This window comes from Triticum dicoccoides, chromosome 2B (genome assembly GCF_002162155.2).
Source record: "Triticum dicoccoides isolate Atlit2015 ecotype Zavitan chromosome 2B, WEW_v2.0, whole genome shotgun sequence".
In the NCBI taxonomy this organism is placed as follows: Eukaryota; Viridiplantae; Streptophyta; class Magnoliopsida; order Poales; family Poaceae; genus Triticum; species Triticum dicoccoides.
In genome coordinates, this window is record NC_041383.1 from 79,266,218 (window position 1) to 79,281,621 (window position 15,404).

A 15,404-nucleotide genomic window follows, 5' to 3' on the forward strand; every position below is an offset into this window, starting at 1 on the left:
ATTGTTCATCCCAGAGGCAGCATCGATCGGCTTCAGTTAGCAGCAGTAGCGAAGGAATCTCTCCATCGGGTTCAGTTAACAGCCATCGATCGATCCTTCGGGTTCAGTAACACGTAGCCTGCAGTGCAATCGCTCGGCTTCAGTTAGAGCCAACGCCTCGCACACACGCACGTACGTACGAGAGAAATGCGCATCGCTCCGCCCCCGACCTCCCACCGTAACTGGCAACTCCCCGAAATTTTCCTCCCCCTCGCTTCTACCACGGTTTTTTCCGCCGTGGACGGCCCAAAGAATGTCATGCAGCTGCGTCTCCGGCCCACCCAGGACGAAAAGCCCATTTTCTGTCATGATTTTTTGTCATAGAAGTAGGAGCCCATCACATCTATGATGATACCGGGTTTTGTCACAATTATCGTCATAGAAGTGTCATATGTATGACAGAAAAAAAATTCGTTCGGCCCAAAATGTCACAGATGTGTCTTTTTTTGTAGTGTTGCCTCGTTGTGTTGCTCTTGTTTGCTTCATCTCTTGCCATGAGTAGCTTCATGTAGCCTTTGTCATGCATCATACTTGAGTGTGCATCATGTCATGTATAGGTGTGGTGTGTTTACTATGTTGTGTGCTTTTTCTCGATAGTTCCTGTTCCGTTGCGATCGTGAGGATTCGTTCGTCTACGCTTGGTTCGGCTTCATCCGTTCGTCTTCTTCATGGACTCGTTGTTCTTCCTAGCGGGATTTCAGGCAAGATGACCGCTACCCTGGATCTCACTACTATCATTGCTATGCTAGTTGCTTCGTTCTATCGCTATGTTGCGCTACCTATCACTTGCTCCTCAAGCCTCCCAAATTGCCATGTCAGCCTCTAACCTTGTCACCCTTCCTAGCAAACCGTTGCTTGGCTATGTTACCGCTTTGCTCAGCCCCTCTTATAGCGTGTTAGTTGCAGGTGAAGTTGAAGATTGCTCCATGGTGGACAGGATTATGTTGGGATATCACAATATCTCTTATTTAATTAATGCATCTATATACTTGGTAAAGGATGGAAGGCTCGACCTTATGCTTGGTGTTTTGTTCCACTCTTGCCGCCTTAGTTTCCGTCATACCGGTGTTATGTTCCCGGATTTTGCGTTCCTTACGCGGTTGGGTGATTTATGGGACCCCCTTGACAGTTCGCTTTGAATAAAACTCCTCCAGCAAGGCCCAACCTTGGTTTTACCATTTGCCTACCTAAGCCTTTTTCCCTTGGGTTTCCGGAGCCCGATGGTCATCTTTATTTACCCCCCCGGGCCAGTGCTCGTTGTGAGTGTTGGTCCAACCTGTCAGCCGCCGGTGGCCACCAGGGGCAACTCTGGGCTGGCCTACCGGAAGTTTGGACAATCCGGTGTGCCCTGAGAACGAGATATGTGCAGCTCCTATCAGGATTTGTCGGCACATTCGAGCGGCTTTGCTGGTCTTGTTTTACCATTGTCGAAATGTCTTGTAAACCGGGATTCCGAGACTGATCGGGTCTTCCTGGGAGAAGGTATATCCTTCGTTGATCGCGAGAGCTTATCATGGGCTAAGTTGGGACACCCCTGCAGGGTATTATCTTTCGAGAGCCGTGCCCACGGTTATGTGGCAGATGGGAATTTGTTAATGTCCGGTTGTAGATAACTTGACACCAGATCCGAATTAAAACACATCAACCGTGTGTGTAGCCGTGATGGTCTCTTCTCAGCGGAGTCCGGGAAGTGAACACGGTCTTGTGTTATGTTTGACGTAAGTAGGAGTTCAGGATCACCTCTTGATCACTAGCTTCACGACCGTTCCTTTGCTCCTCTTCTCGCTCTCATTTGCGTATGTTAGCCACCATATCATGCTTAGCCGCTGCTGCAACCTCACCACTTTACCCCTTCCTTTCCCTTTAAGCTTTGCTAGTCTTGATACCCATGGTAATGGGATTGCTGAGTCCTCGTGGCTCACAGATTACTACAACAACAGTTGCAGGTATAGGTTATGCGATGACCATGACGCGAGAGCGATGTTTGCTTGTTATGGAGTTCTTCTTCTGCTTCTTCTTCGATCAGGGGATAGGTTCCAGGTCGGCTGCCTGGGCTAGCAGGGTGGATGTCGTTTGAGTTTCTTTTTGTGTTTCATCCGTAGTCGGATGTTGCTCTTATGTAAGATGTTGTTGTATTCATGTGGCATTGGATGCCTTATGTATGTATCCCCATCTATAATGTAATGTTGATGTAATGATATCCACCTTGCAAAAGCGTATCAATATGCGGTTCTATCCTTGGTGGGACCTTCGAGTCTCTTTAGGATAGTATCGCATATTGGGCGTGACAAGGATGCGGAGTAAAACCTCACACACGACGATAAACACCGAGATGTGGAGGAAAGAGTTCAGGGCTAGATCATGGAAATCTAGCCAGTAATAGAACATGAGTCCACGGACGAAGGGGTTGAGTGGAAAACCTAACCCTCTAAGGAAATGGGGGAGGAAGACGACCCTTTCGCCGGGCTCCAGAGTGTGAATGATCTGGTCCTTGGTGGGGAGCCTGTGCGCGATGGTTGTGGCTGGGCACCCCGCACTCCGGAGATCCTTTATCTCCTTCTCCGTGACGGAGGAGGCCTCCCACTCGCCCTTGGAACCGGATCCGACCATGGTCAGAGGAGGTGGTGGTGGTGGCACTACAAGAGATCGGGCCTACTATGACGAGCCAAAGAATGTCGTGGAATGTCAAAAAATGTCATGAAATACACTACAATGACAATTTATCAGTGTCACGAGCATCGTCACAGAATCCCCGTCATAGATTACTCATAGTGACGGCGCGCACACTAAATGTCATTCAAATGGGACCTTCGATGACGTTTTCTACAATGTCATGGACTTGGTATTCCTGTGACGGCCAATAAACGTCACATGCTGTATGAAAATATGCCATGCAATGTCAGAGCAACGTCACTGATGTGATTCCACATCAGCATAGCTGTAAACGTCCGAATTGTTTTCATTGAACTAGCATAATATTCATTGATTGAGTTGACATCATCATGATATATTTAATTCATTTCAAAACTTAATTACAATGAACAGCCAAATCAAGTATATTCCAAATGCATAATATATAAATAAATTAGATCAAAATCACATTATAAGTTTAAATAAAAGACAAATCACATTATAAGTGCAATCATCTTAGCCAAATTCACAAGTTTTAGCACTCGCTACAATAGACAAGTTGCAAAGTACCATTTAGATAACCACAAATCAGTCACACAGGTTTGGACTCAGACTAAAGTTGCTTGAGCACTTGAGAGAAAAAGCCATTAGTTTATCCATTTCATGTTGCTTCTTTCCCCCGGCTTCACTCTTGTCTTGTTGGCTCTTCTTCACAGCTTCAAATTCTTCTTGTTGTTTCTTCTCCATCTCTTCAAGCACTCTCTCTTGTGCTTCAAGTCTCACAATTAAGTCCTCCCAATGCCTATGAATTAGCGAAACACAATAGCATTGCATCTTCATTAGATGAAAAAAAAACACAACAATGTATCAAATTAGGAATCTAAAATAGAAAAGTACATTATTAAATGTCTTAGGCATGCATGCGAAAGGGCCAATAAAACAATAAACCCATAAATTAGTTATAATGGTTAAAGAACATGCATAACCAAGAGCTAGAGTTATAATGGATAAAGAACTTACAATATGTGCATCCCTTGGCCTAGCACACGCATCAACCATGCCTTTATCTTCCTCAAGAAATGCCATCCTTTCCCTCAATCTACAAAACTAGTAGCATGATTGTATTATGTGAAGCTGCAAAAGATGACAGGGAATAGAACCAAATGAATTTCCAAAATACCTTCCATCCTATGGTTATCAACACAAACTAAATGAATTTTGCTTAAATTTGTTTGGACTTGGACCTTAACCGATGTAGCCATTCTACAACCATTCTACATGTGAATATTTACTTTCCTAATGCACACATGAATGTGATAAAGTAACAAACTTAGAATGCAAATATAAGCATGGGCGAAGCTAGGATTTAGACATGAGGAGGTGAAGCAAAATATGATCGCATAAAAGATAAAACATCACATAATATCTGGTATCAATTATTGTTTGTGTCCTTCCCTTCGTTCTTGTGTCATAACAAAGTTATGTAAGGATGTGCCAATTGTAAGTTTTGTATTTTTATTTTGGCATTTTTCTGTCTTTGGATTAACATCCAACCATTAGGGCCTCAGCTCACCCATATTAAACAAACACGAACTAAGTTTGCTCCAACATTAGAATTGGATTGTTAACTCAAGCATGAATTATATGCTAACAAATGCGCAAGTAAGTGAATGGGTATTGATTGAATTTAGACTAATCAGAATTACCAGACGCGGATTAAAAAGATATACACCAAATTAGTGATTCATTTTGCTGCTATTATGCAATGTATGAGGAAAACCAGATTAGTAGATTAAAATTCATACTGAAATGAACTAGCTACTAGTAGGTCTGTGCACCTATATACATTCAGATTTAAAGATCAATCTACTTGGGAAAATCAGCTTGGCATCGCGACAGCATTAAGAGCCCCCCGTGACTAGCACCGTAGCAGCTGGCGTAAAATCCATCGGCGACGTGCGGTGCTCACTCATACACAAATAGGGCGAATCCACTTTCACAATGATGGGCCCATCGATCTGAGTTAACGTGCGGTGCTAGGCTTTTTTAGAGAAACTACGACGCTGGGTCATGAGCAACGAGATGGAGAAGCTAAATACAGCAATAGCTTAATCATTGGCTTTTTTTAGTGGGGCCTTGGTGCATACATAGAACCATTAGTACACGGTGATTAATTCGTATCCTACTGATATTACGTGCTCCAATTCATTGAGGGGGGCGAATTATTAGGGGCTCCGCCCTTGAATACAGGTTGCACTAGTATAATATATTTCTCAAAGTGATGATACTAAAACTGATGTACTGCACAAACAAACTGCTGGAATATTTCTGCTTGGCACATAAAAAGTGTCCCCAAATCACAGAAGGTGCTGATCTATATATCACAAAATTCTAGCAGTATGAATTAAGTGTTCATTAACTTATGGTAAGCTAATTAGTTCACAAATTTCACATCACCTAGTTCATCAGTAGATCAAAACATCAAAAGTTCACTCAATATCCTAAAAAAAGGGGGAAATAGACAGAGAAAAGGGGATCTCCTCACCATGCGCGGGTGGAGTCCCTGGACGACTGATCCGACAGTGAGGCGGGTAGGGGGTGGCCGTGGAAGACGGCCATCGTCGTGACGGTGGTGGCGGATCTAGTCGTCGTGGAGGTTGGCCTTGCCCACTGTGGTGGCTGACGACGACCATCAGACGCCGGGAGGCGGGGGGAGCGCGGGAAGGAGGTGTCCGTCGTGGCAGGGCTGCACCTCTGCTCCCACCGCGGTGGACGTTGGAGGAGGGCCACGAAGGTAGTGACGCGTGCGTCAACGTGCTGGAGGGGTCGGCCGCGTTCCGGAGCGCAGCGTCGGGGAAGAAACGCGGGAGCTGCTGCGAAGATCACGCCATGGACGAGCGTCCCGAGAGCGTCGAGAAGAGCAGGCGCACGGCGGGCTCTTCCTCCCGGCCCGACTGTCGCCGTTGCAGGAGGCTTCCTCGGGGACCCGATGGCGGCGGTGGCTGCAGTTGTTGCGTCGATGGTGGGGGCGGCGGAGGTGGACGGGAGTGGGAACGTGGGAGAGGAGCGGCGAAGGGGATTGGAAGATTGGATCGGGATTGAGAAACCAAGAGGACGGTGCGAGATTGGATCGCTCCAAAAATAATTGCCAACCCCGCCTAGCAAATTAAAATCAGTTTGGGTTTCCATTCTTTCCGCGCCGGAGAGCAAATCTACTTGGAACGATTCTTAAAAAAAGGGGTTTGGCACGCTCACGTCAAAAAAAATAGTGGGGTTTTTTAACACAAAAAATAGTATGTGTATAATATTTTTTTTTGCGGGCATGTACGTGTATAATCTGATCTTTTTTTTGCGATCAGTGTATAATCTGATCTTTTTTTTGCGATCAGTGTATAATCTGATCACCTGATCAAAAGATTAAAAAACGTCACGTACCTTGTACCATGTATATAATCTGATAAAATAAAAGTAAAAAACATGTACGAGGTCCCATGTATATGTAATCTGATAAAATAAAAATAAAAAGCATGTACCACGTACCATGTATCATGTATGTTGTGTTCCTGTATATTCCCTTTTTTGAGATAGAACGAAACAACTACAGCGCCATATTCATGGGTTCACGAACAACACGAATAAGCTTTTTTCTTGCCACTACTTTTTTGTATTATATTGAACAAAAATAATTGCATCGCTTACCACGTGACATAGATGTGGTAAGCAACCCAAACTATTAAAAAATTTGCATCGCTCAATAACCTATGAAATTACCATGGCAGGTCCAACCACCAGCATTCAGACATGGGTCCTATTTCTCAAAAAAAAAATCACACATGGGTCACACAAAAAATACGCTGACGCGTGGGTCCTACTGCTCAATAACCCGTGAAGCTTCTATGGTGGGTTCCACTGCTAGTAGTTACACGATGAAAAAAAATGAGCGTCGCATAGTTGTAATAATCAGTGACTGTAGTAGGCCATCATGGAAATTATGAAAACGTCATAGAAATTGGCAGCCAGGTGGCACTCAGCTGCTTAGGTAATTCAATGACATTAACCGTCACTGTTTTTACAACAATCAGTGACGCGACCTCCAAAACATCACACATTAGATATTTTTGTGATGTTGTCAACCATCGTCACAAGGATTTTCGTCACAGTATCTCAATTTTCTTGTAGTGTGGTGAGGAAGACGAAAACCTTTCGGGTGCTGATAGCTTGGGAGGTTGGAAGCTAAGGAGATTGGAAGGCGTGGGGAAGAAAGGAGAAATCCATTGCCCTCTTATAGGCAGTAAAAATGCAACCATTCCCCCACTTGTGCATTGAAACTCGCCTATTCCCAATGAAAGTGTGCGCCGTAAACGGTTGGGTTACCCAAGTTTTATTGATGAGCAATCCGGTATTAAGTGGGCACGATCTCTATTTTGACAGGACGGGCCAATAGGGCTTGGCCTCGAAACACGGAACACAGGGTGTGAAAACAGTTCAAAACACAGAAGGGTCAAGTCTGACGCTTCGCCGAAAAAAGTTGTCAGTAAAGACACTATTCCTATTTTTTATATCCTGCCTTCGCGGCTAAGGGCTGTGTTATGGAAGGCCGAACACAGTTCTTCTATGGAGGTAAGCTGACATATATTGTTCAGGGAACCCGCCTCACAATGCCGAAGATAATCTGCGTGCCGAACATGTCATCATTGAAGACTGGTTCAGGGGCTACAGAGGGAGTCCTGGACTAAGGGGTCCTCGGGCGTCCGGTCTATTGGATATGGGCCGGACTGATGGGCCGTCAAGATACAAGGCAGAATACCACTTCTCGTGTCCGGTAGGGACTCCCATATACGTGGATGGCAAGTTTAGGTGTCCGGATCTACTATTTCCTTTCTGTTAAACCGACTTTGTACAGCCCTAAGCCTCTTCGGTATCTATATAAACCGGAGGGTTAGATCGAAGGCAGGATCACAACATTGATAGGCTAGCGAGGCTAGGGTTTAGCCATTACGATCTCGAGGTAGATCAACTCTTGTAACCCCTGTATTCATCGAATATAATCAAGCAGGAGTAGGGTTTTACCTACATTAAGAGGGTCCGAACCTGGGTAAACACCGTGTCCTTTTGATCATACTTACCATAGATCTTTAGACATACAGCTTGGGCCCCCTACCCGTCGGTTTTGGCACCGACACCCCTCCCCTTCATCGCTCGAGCCTGGCTCGCTGGAAACGGCCGATTCGGCCGTTCCTAGCGGGCCAGGCTAAGGGTGCTTTGAGGTTCATCCTATGCAGGACAAACAGTAAACACAGGCATCCAAACAACCCATTTTCATTCCGCGCGGGCCTGACCCGACCTAATTATTGGGGAACGTAGTAATTTAAAAAAAAATCCTACGCACACGCAAGATCATGGTGATGCATAGCAACGAGAGGGGAGAGTGTTGTCCACGTACCCTCGTAGACCGTAAGCGGAAGCGTTATGACAACGCGGTTGATGTAGTCGTACGTCTTCACAATCCGACCGATCCAAGCACCGAACGTACAGCACCTCTGATTTTAGCACACGTTCAGCTCGATGACGATCCCCAGACTCCGATCCAGCAGGGTTTCGGGGATGAGTTCCGTCAGCACGACGGCGTGGTGACGATGATGATGTTCTACCGACGCAGGGCTTCGCCTAAGCACTGCAACGATATGACCGAGGTGGAATATGGTGGAGGGGGGCACCGCACATGGCTAAGGAACGATCACGAAGATCAACTTATGTGTTCTAGGGTGCCCCCGTGCCCCCGTATATAAAGGAGGGAGGGGGGAGGTGCGGCCGGCCCCCAAGGGGTGCGCTTGGAGGAGTCCTACTCCCACCGGGAGTAGGACTCCCCCCTCTTGCCTTGGTGGAGAAGGAAAGGGGGAAGGGAAAGAGGAAAGGGGGGGCGCCGCCCCCCTCCTTGTCCTATTCGGACTAGGAGGGAGGGGGCGTGCGGCCTGCCTTGGCCGGCCCTCCTCTTCTCCCTCATGGCCCATGTAGGCCCAATAACCCCCGGGGGGGTTCCGGTAACCCCGGTACTCCGGAAAAATCCCGGTTTCTCTCGGAACGATTCCGATATCCAAATATAGGCTTCCAATATATCAATCTTTATGTCTCGACCATTTAGAGACTCCTCGTCATGTCCTGGATCACATCCGAGACTCCGAACAACCTTCGGTACATCAAAATATATAAACTCATAATAAAACTGTCATCGTAACGTTAAGCGTGCGGACCCTACGGGTTCGAGAACTATGTAGACATGACCTAGAACTATTCTCGGTCAATAACCAATAGCGGAACTTGGATGCTCATATTGGCTCCTACATATTCTACGAAGATCTTTATCGGTCAAACCGCATAACAACATACGTTGTTCCCTTTGTCATCGGCATGTTACTTGCCCGAGATTCGATCATCGATATCTAATACCTAGTTCAATCTCGTTACCGGCAAGTCTCTTTACTCGTTACGTAATGCATCATTCCGTAACTAACTCATTAGCTACATTGCTTGCAAAGCTTATAGTGATGTGCATTACCGAGAGGGCCCAGAGATACCTCTCCGACAATTGGAGTGACAAAACCTAATCTCGAAATACGCCAACCCAACATGTACCTTTGGAGATACCTGTAGTACTCCTTTATAATCACCCAGTTACATTGTGACGTTTGGTAGCACCCACAGTGTTCCTGCGGTAAACGGGAGTTGCATAATCTCGTAGTTACAGGAACATGTATAAGTCATGAAGAAAGCAATAGCAATATACTAAACGATCAAGTGCTAGGCTAACAGAATGGGTCATGTCAATCACATCATTCTCCTAATGATGTGATCCCGTTAATCAAATGACAACTGTTTTGTCCATGGCTAGGAAACATAACCATCTTTGATAAACGAGCTAGTCAAGTAGAGGCATACTAGTGACACTATGTTTGTCTATGTATTCACACATGTATTATGTTTCCGGTTAATACAATTCTAGCATGAATAATAAACATTTATCATGATATAAGGAAATAAATAATAACTTTATTATTGCCTCTAGGGCATATTTCCTTCAGTCTCCCACTTGTACTAGAGTTAATAATCTAGTTCACATCATCATGTGATTTAACACCAATATTCATATCTGTATATGATTAACACCCATAGTTCACATCGTCATGTGACCAACACCCAAAGGGTTTACTAGAGTCAATAATCTAGTTCACATCGCTATGTGATTTACACCCAAAGAGTACTAAGGTATGATCATGTTTTGCTCATGAGAGAAGTTTAGTCAACGGGTCTGTCACAGTCAGAGCCGTATGTATTTTGCAAATATTCTATGTCTACAATGCTCTGCACGGAGCTACTCTAGCTAATTGCTCCCACTTTCAATATGTATCCAGATTGAGACTTAGAGTCATCTGGATTGGTGTAAAAGCTTGCAACGATGTAACTCTTTACGACGGGCTCTTTTTATCACCTCCATAATCGAGAAACATCTCCTTAGTCCTCACTAAGGATATTCTTGACCGCTGTCCAGTGATCTACTATTTGATCACTATTGTACTCCCTTGCCAAACCAGGGCAGAGTATACAATAGGTCTGGTCCATAGCATGGCATACTTTTATAGAACCTATGACTGAATGGATAGGGAATGACTTTCATTCTCTTTCTATTTTCTGCTGTGGTCGGGATTTGAGTCTTACTCAATATCATACCTTTGCAACACAGGCAAGAACTCTTTCTTTGACTATTCCATTTTTAACTACTTCAAAATCTTGTCAAGGTATGTACTTATTGAAAATCTTATCAAGCGTCATGATCTATCTCAATAGATCTTGATGCTCAATATGTAAGTAGCTTTACTGAGGTCTTTCTTTGAAAAACTCTTTTCAAACACTCCTTTATGCTTTGCAGAAAAATTCTATATCATTTCCGATCAACAATATGTCTTACACATATAATATCAGAAATGCTACAGAGCTCCCACTCACTTTCTTGTAAATACAGGCCTTTCCAAAAGTCTGTATAAAACCATATGCTTTGATCAACTCATCAAAGCATATATTCCAACTCCGAGATGCTTGCACCAGTCCATTGATGGATCGCTGGAGCTTGCACATTTTGTTAGCACCTTTAGGATTGACAAAACCTTCTGGTTGCATCATATACAACTCTTCTTTAAAGAATCCATTGAGGAATGCAGTTTTTACATCCATTTGCCAGATTTCATAAAATGTGGCAATTGCTAACATGATTCAGACAGACTTAAGCATCGATACAAGTGAGAAAATCTCATCGCATTCAACACCTTGAACTTGTCGAAAATCTTTCGCAACAAGTCGAGCTTTAGTAGATAGTAACACTACTATCAGTGTCCGTCTTCCTCTTGAAGATCCATTTATTTAACATGGCTTGCTGATCATCGAGCAAGTCAATCAAAGTCCATATTTTGTTCTCATACATGGATCCCATCTCAGATTTTATGGCCTCAAGCCATTTCGCGGAATCTGGGCTCATCATCACTTCCTCATAGTTCGTAGGTTCATCATGGTCTAGTAACATGACTTCCAGAACAGGATTACCGTACCACTCTGGTGCGGATCTTTCTCTGGAAGACCTACAAGGTTTTGTAGTAACTTGATCTGAAGTTTCATGATCATCATCATTAGCTTCCTCACTAATTGGTGCAGGAATCACTGGAACTGATTTCTATGATGAACTACTTTCCAATAAGGGAGAAGGTACAATTACCTCATCAAGTTCTACTTTCCTCCCACTCACTTTTTTTCGAGAGAAACTCCTTCTATAGAAAGGATCCATATTAAGCAACAAAGATCTTGCCTTCGATCTGTGATAGAAGGTGTACCCAAAAGTCTCTTTTGGGTATTCTATGAAGACGTACTTCTCCGATTTGGATTTGAGCTTATCATGCTGAAACTTTTTCACATAAGCATTGCAACCCCAAACTTTAAGAAACGACAACTTAGGTTCATTGCTAAACCATAGTTCATACGGTGTCGTCTCAACGGATTTAGATGGTGCCCTATTTAACGTGAATGCAACTGTCTCTAATGCATAACCCCAAAACGATAGTGGTAAACTGATAAGAGACATCATAGATTGCACCATATCCAATAAAGTGCGGTTACGACGTTCGGACACAACATAATGTTGTAGTGTTCCAGGTGGCATGAGTTTGTGAAACTATTCCACATTGTTTTAATTGAAAACCAAACTCGTAACTCAAATATTCGTCTCCATGATCAGATCGTAGAAACTTTATTTTCTTGTTACGATGATTCACCACTTCACTCTGAAATTCTTTGAACTTTTCAAATGTTTCAGACTTGTGCTTCATTAAGTAGATATACTCATATCTGCTCAAATCATCTTGTTAAGGTTAGAAAATAACGATACCCGCCACGAGCATCAACACTCATTGGACCGTATACATCGGTATGTATTATTTCCAATAAGTCACTAGCTCGTTCCATTGTTCCGGAGAATGGAGTTTTAGTCATCTTGCCCAAAAGGTACGGTTCGCAAGCATCAAATGATTCATAATCAAGTGATTCCAAAAGTCCATTTTTATGGAGTTTCTTCATGCGCTTTACACCAATATGACCTAAACGGCAGTGCCACAAATATGTTGCACTATCATTATCAACTTTGCATCTTTTGGCATCAATATTATGAATATGTGTATCACTACGATCGAGATCCAACAAACTATTTTCATTGGGTGTATGATCATTGAAGGTTTTATTCATGTAAACAGAACAACAATTATTCTCTAACTTTAAATGAATAACCGTATTGCAATAAACATGATCAAATCATATTCATGCTCAACACAAACGCCAAATAACATTTATTTAGGTTTAACACTAATCCCGAAAGTATAGGGAGTGTGCGATGATGATCATATCAATCTTGGGACCACTTCTAACACACATCGTCACTTCACCCTCAACTAGTCTGTATTTATTCTGTAACTCCTGTTTCGAGCTACTAATTTTTAGCAACCGAACAAGTATCAAATACTCAGGGGCTACTATAAACACTAGTAAGGTACACATCAATAAGTTGTATATCAAATATACCCTTGTTCACTTTGCCATCCTTCTTATCCACCAAATATTCAGGGCATTTCCGCTTTTAGTGACCATTTCCTTTGCAGTATAATCACTCAGTTTCAGGCTTTGTTCCAGCTTTGGGCTTCTTCGCGGGAGTGACAACTTGCTTGCCATTCTACTTGAAGTTCCCCTTTCTTTCCCTTTGCCCTTTTCTTGAAACTAGTGATCTTGTTAATCATCAACACTTGATGCTCTTTTCTTGATTTCTACCTTCGTTGATTTCAGCATCACGAAGAGCTCGGGAATCATTTTCGTCACCCCTTGCATTATAGTTCATCACGAAGTTCCAGTAACTTGGTGATGGTGACTAGAGAACTCTGCCAATCACTATCTTATCTGGAAGATTGACTCCCACTTGATTCAAGCGATTGTTAGTACTCAGACAATCTAAGCACTTGCTCACTAGTTGAGAATTCTCCTCAATATTTTAGCTATAGAACTTGTTGGAGACTTCATATCTCTCAACTCGGGTATTTGCTTGAAATATTAACTTCAACTCCTGGAACATCTCATATGGTCCATGATGTTCAAAATGTCTTTGAAGTCCCGATTCTAAGCCGTTAAGCATGGTGCACTAAACTATCAAGTAGTCATCATATTGAGCTAGCCAAACATTCATAACGTCTGCATCTGCTCCTGCAATAGGTCTGTCACCTAGCGGTGCATTAAGGACATAATTCTTCTGTGCAGCAATGAGGATAAACCTCAGCAATCCGCATCATTGCTACTAACATCTTTCAACACAATTTTCTCTAGGGACATATCAAAATAAACATATGAAAGCAACAACGCAAGCTATTGATTTACAACATAATTTGCAAAATACTACCAGGACTAAATTCATGATAAATTTAAGTTCAATTAATCACATTACTAAAGAACTCCCACTTAGATGGACATCCCTCTAATCCTCTAAGTGATTACGTGATCCATATCAACTACACCATGTCCGATCATCACGTGAGATGGAGTAGTTTCAACGGTGAACATCAATATGTTGATCATATCTACTATATGATTCATGCTCGACCTTTCGGTCACCGTGTTCCGAGGCCGTATCTGTTATATGCTAGGCTCGTCAAGTTTAACCTGAGTATTCCGCGTGTGCAACTGTTTTGCACCCGTTGTATTTGAACATAGAGCCTATCACACCCGATCATCACGTGGTGTCTCAGCACGAAGAACTTTCGCAACGGTGCATACTCAGGGAGAACACTTCTTGATAATTTAGTGAGAGATCATCTTAAAATGCTACCGTCAATCAAAGCAAGATAAGATGCATAAAGGATAAACATCACATGCAATCAATATAAGTGATATGATATGGCCATCATCATCTTGTGCTTGTGATCTCCATCTCCGAAGCACCGTCGTGATCACCATCGTCACCGGCGCGACACCTTGATCTCCATCGTAGTATCGTTGTCATTACGCCATCTATTGCTTCTACGACTATCGCTACCGCTTAGTGATAAAGTAAAGCAATTACAGGGCGTTTGCATTTCATACAATAAAGCGACAACCATATGGCTCCTGCCAGTTGCCGATAACTTCGGTTACAAAACATGATCATCTCATACAATAAAATATAGCATCACGTCTTGACCATATCACATCACAACATGCCCTGCAAAAACAAGTTAGACGTCCTCTACTTTGTTGTTGCAAATTTTACGTGGCTGCTACGGGCTGAGCAAGAACCGTTCTTACCTACGCATCAAAACCACAATGATAGTTTGTCAAGTTGGTGCTGTTTTAACCTTCGCAAGGACCGGGCGTAGCCACACTCGGTTCAACTAAAGTGAGAGAGACAGACACCCGCCAGTGACCTTTAAACACGAGTGCTCGTAACGATGAAACCAGTCTCGCGTAAGCGTACGCGTAATGTAGGTCCGGGCCGCTTCATCTCACAATACCGCTGAACCAAAGTATGACATGCTGGTAAGCAGTATGAATTATATCGCCCACAACTCACTTGTGTTCTACTCGTGCATATGACATCTACGCATAAAACCTGGCTCTGATACCCCTGTTGGGGAACGTAGTAATTTAAAAAAAAATTCCTACGCACTCGCAAGATCATGGTGATGCATAGCAACGAGAGGGGAGAGTGTTGTCCATGTACCCTCGTAGACCATAAGCGGAAGCGTTATGACAACGCGGTTGATGTAGTCGTATGTCTTCACGATCCGACCGTTCCAAGCGCCGAACGTACGGCACCTCCGAGTTTAGCACACGTTCAGCTCGATGACGATCCCCGGACTCCGATCCAGCAGGGTTTCGGGGATGAGTTCTGTCAGCACGACGGCGTGGTGACGATGATGATGTTCTACCAACGCAGGGCTTCGCCTAAGCACCACAACGATTTGACCGAGGTGGAATATGGTGGAGGGGGGCACCGCACACGGCTAAGGAACGATCACGAAGATCAACTTATGTGTTCTAGGGTGCCCCCTGCCCTCGTATATAAAGGAGGGAGGGGGGAGGTGTGGCCGGCCCCCAAGGGGTGCGCCTGGAGGAGTCCTACTCCCACCGGGAGTAGGACTCCCCCCTCTTGCCTTGGTGGAGAAGGAAATGGGGGAGGAGAA

At 43.8% G+C, this 15,404-nt stretch overlaps 1 long non-coding RNA gene across 2 annotated transcripts; it reads right to left on the minus strand.

Moving 5' to 3' along the window:
• Positions 1-3,147: 3,147 nt before the first annotated feature.
• LOC119362247 lies at positions 3,148-5,836 on the minus strand. Of its 2 annotated transcripts, none has more exons than XR_005173226.1 (3): positions 5,216-5,836; positions 3,691-3,777; positions 3,148-3,472 (listed from the first exon to the last, which is right to left on the minus strand). It is a non-coding gene; the product is annotated as an uncharacterized LOC119362247 (long non-coding RNA). The 2 variants fall into 2 exon arrangements; XR_005173225.1 differs by having other exon boundaries at positions 3,691-3,769; positions 5,216-5,832.
• Positions 5,837-15,404: the final 9,568 nt, after the last annotated feature.